Here is a 4,188-nt window from a genome sequence, read left to right as displayed (position 1 = left end):
AGTCCTCATTTCTCAACCTGTATTTCCATACAGTGCTGGCAACTTTTCACCCCATGTAGTTTCCTGCCTGGTAGCTCTGACTTCACATGAATAGTGTGAGGCACTGCACAAACATGAGGTGAAAAAATACCCTTGAACAGAAGAGACAACAGGCCAAATACAGCATAAAAGACCTTAGCTGCATGTAGTACATGACTGAGAGTAAAATGATAACAGTGAGAGAGCTGTGCTTATAACCAGTAGTCCTAAAATACATGTGAATCTAAAATGGAGTTCTTTTCCCCCCTCTTACTGTTTGTGATTGCAGAAAAGCGCATGCCACACACAGAAAGCAAAGCTGACACTGTAGCATTCTACTGCCCAAGAAGAGTTTCTTTAACCTGAGACTGAATCCATGATACTGGGTTATTGGCACCAAAAATACATCCATGTTCATTAGCTGTGAAGGAGAACGTGTACTTAAGTGGCATAGAGCAAGCAGGTAGGTAGGAAGGAAGATGAAACCAAGTGGTTAGCCTTAAGAATAATTTATAAAGCAAGAAATAAAAAAGCCCCAAGAAAAGGACTAAAAGAGAAATTCTATGTGTTATTAAAATAAAATGGAAAAGTGTAGGATACAAAAAGTCTGAATTTTGTTTTCCCTTTATTTCACAATAATCAGGCAGATAATGTCTGGAATATGTAAGTTGTACGTAGCTGGTTGAGGAATCTTAGTAGATGACTACTACACAGTGTGTCCATGTCCAAACTTTGGGCTACATGGTAGTTTTATTTATTTATTTATTTATTTATTTATTCCCCTCTGTGGATGAGTTCCTGTATATTTTTAGCTGGTAAAGATCCTATTTGTGCTCTGTTGGTCAAGTTCCGTAGTACAAAACTAAACAGATGTTAGTGATACATTAGAAGTGTATGATTCATAATATCAGGGTTGCTTACGATGTGCATGAGTATACTGTTTTTTAAATCTCTGAAATGCAAAGAAAGACTCTTGTTAACTAGGCAGGCTTTGGCTCAGGCTTTTCATAGCAGCCCTCTTGAAAGTTTCCCTACGTTATAACCTCCAAGTCCAGAGAGGATCTCGTCTCCACTTACTCCACTTGTAACAGAAATTATGAAAAATTAATTTTCTGACCTAGTGTGCCTGCAGAGCCCTGGGACTGGAGCTAACAAATGCTGCAGCTGAACCTCATCAGCTTATATCTCACCCACTTCTTACAGACTAAATCTGAAATAGGGTTTTGGAGAAAGCTGTGAGCTGGGTTAGGCAACTTAACCCTACTGGTTGGTTGGGGACCCAATAGTGAACTATTAGTTTCAAATAAGAAAAAGAACCTAATGTAATCCCAAAAAAGTACTACATGAACCAAAAGAGTTGGCCCGTGAATCACATGCTATATCTCAAGGATAGTGTCAAATGGAGAGGCCAGGTGATAGTGGAAGAGCTGCCTCTGCCCATTGGCTGAAAAGTATGGACTAGGTGGGCATGGAACTATTCACCACAGCATCAGCAGTTGTGTCAGCAGCCAGGAACATTTGCTTCTATAACAACACATTTAGCCATCATTACACTAAGAACCCTTTTAACTTCACAATACAAATTTTTTGGCCCTTTATGTTGGCCACATGGTGAGAAGCAAACCCCAGCAAAACCGTACTGCCCAACTGTACTGCCCACCATCCTCCTGCAGTGGATAGAGTGCTGGGGGCTGCACCATCTTGGAATCATAGCACCAATCAATCATAGAATAGTTTGTGTTGGAAGGGACATTTACAGGTCATCAAGTCCAATCCCCCTGCAATGACCAGGGACATTTTCAACTAGATCAGGTTGCTCAGAGCTCTGTCCAGCCTGGCCTTGAACGTCTCCAGGGATGGTGCATCCACCACCTGTCTGGGCAACCTGTGCCAGTGTTTCACCACCCTCACTGTAAATATTTCTTCTTTATATCTAGTATGAATCTACCCTCCTTCATCTTAAAACCATTACCTCTTGCCCTGTTACAACAGGTCCCGCTAAAAAGTTTGTCCCTGAAGGCCCCCTTTAAGTACTTAAAGGCCACAATAAGGTGTTCCCAGTCTCCAACCCCAGCTGTCTCAGCCTGTGTCCATAGAAATTGCCATAGGACACTTTCAGCAAAAAGGAGATGGACACCTTTGTGAATTCCTAGAATGAACAAACATCTCCGTTAATAAACTGGCAACAGTAATTTTTATTGTTCCCTTTGCTATTTCAGTACCATGAAGTATTATGCTTTCAGAGTTCTGAAATGTACTTCCATTGCTTTCAAAATCAACAAAAAGCCTCCATCTGATACATAAATGCCAGATACTTTGCATATTTCCATGAGGGGGTAATAATCATTATTGCATTTACAGAAGGCTGCTAAAGGAAGCATCTAAGCACTACTACTGTAAGCAAATTTACCTCTGTGCTTTCATCTCTGAGCATGCATATCAGCACTGGTGTGCTGCAGCTCAGTGCAGACCCATTGTGTATGATTTCTCCTGACAGCCATTCACAGACATACATCAAAAAAACTATTGGCTCCAAATAACCATATCATTATAAAAAGGAAGCACCACAAACTGAGCACAGCAGAAAGTTACTTGAACTTAGTTTCTTTTGTGGCATATGTACATAACACGTCGAATGCAACTGACATGCATGTACTAACAATTTTCTAAGACATGAATGCAAAATAAATGACACCATATTTTCACAAAATAATTTATTTTGCTCATATGCCTCCTGTCTACACAGAGGTGACATTTGCCTGCTGTGGGCTTGGCTTATGTTCATGGGTTGCAAAAGCAAGCAGTAGCTGACAGATTCTCCACTATTTCTTTCTCCTCTGTACAGAACCCATAAATCCTAACTAACTCAGTCCTTACTTCAAAAGAAACCCTGTCTGATTAAGTGCAAAGTCCAGAGACCTCTTGAAGTAAAACATAAAAACACTGCCATCATTTCAATAAGCGAGGTTGCACAGTATTTACCAGCTCCTGCAGAACTCAAGGTAGCTTTCTCTTCAAGATCAGCTATACAGAAAGCTTGCTAAAACAAAACAAAAAATATCTAGTTATAACTCCTTAAATACTTATGATTCAGTTCAAGTAAGTAATAAGTTGCTCAGATACTGGCATGCACAGTAGCTACAAGGGCCATCTGCAGCAGAAGCAGTACTGACTGTACTTTCCAACACCCCCTGCCACACATAAATACTAGCAAAGCTTTTTACTCCTCCCAGAGGTAGAAGATGAGAAGTAGTGCCTTGTTGTCTCTCTTGTAAGCTTCTTCCACCCCAGATTTTGCTGCCTGGCTGCCAAGGATGCAAGTCCCAGCTCTGGTATGACACAGCTGCACAGCCTTGGCTCAGACAGCCAGGTGGTGGGACGGGACTGTTAACAGGTCAGAGAACCAGGTACCTGCCTGCCCACCCCCGGCGGTGAGCACTCTAGTGCTCAGCTTAACAGCTCATTACATCCTACATGCTTTTCACAGGTGTTAGCCAATAAAACTATCACCTTGAGCTTCTCCGTTGTGTGTAGTTGCCTGCGGAGTCTCCTCATACCTGACTAATGGTGCCTGAACAAACCGAACCAAAAGAGGAGCTGTAACATCTCCTGCAATAACATCTCTGACATAAAACTTTGCCAGTAAAATGGCTGGAGCAGCCATGTAGCTGCTTCCAAGCTTGATCTGTGGCTCTGTTTTGACAAGGGAGGGTGATTCAGCACCACAGCGTGTTCCCTGTCAGAGAGGATTTTATGCAGGGCAGCTGTGATGAGGAGTGCATGCACACCACTTGGGGAAGGGTTGCACAACATGGTTTTCTTGCACAGATAAAAAATTAGTACACATTTTCTCATACAGCTAGGCCAATACAGAGCAGTGATCTCCTTGGGAAAGACTGTTTTCCTTTTTATCGCTCACAGCAAGGAATTGCTTTACATCTGTAGCTCCTGTGCAGGAGCTGTTTATCAGGATACAGCTGATTCTCCAATGGCCCCAGGTCATTCCTGTGAGGGGATGCTTTATCCTGCATCTGTTTCCAAATGAGCACCCTGCCTGGATGGAGATCACAAAGATGCAAATACCACAACATCATGCACAGGCAGACCCCATGGAGAGAGCAGCAGTTCGGTTGACCACATGTCCCAAGCACAGCTGCAAGCATGACCCCC

Source organism: Nestor notabilis, unplaced genomic scaffold, assembly GCF_000696875.1.
Source record: "Nestor notabilis isolate BGI_N333 unplaced genomic scaffold, ASM69687v1 scaffold25899, whole genome shotgun sequence".
NCBI classification, from domain to species: domain Eukaryota; kingdom Metazoa; phylum Chordata; class Aves; order Psittaciformes; family Psittacidae; genus Nestor; species Nestor notabilis.
This window is presented reverse-complemented; position numbering follows the sequence as displayed.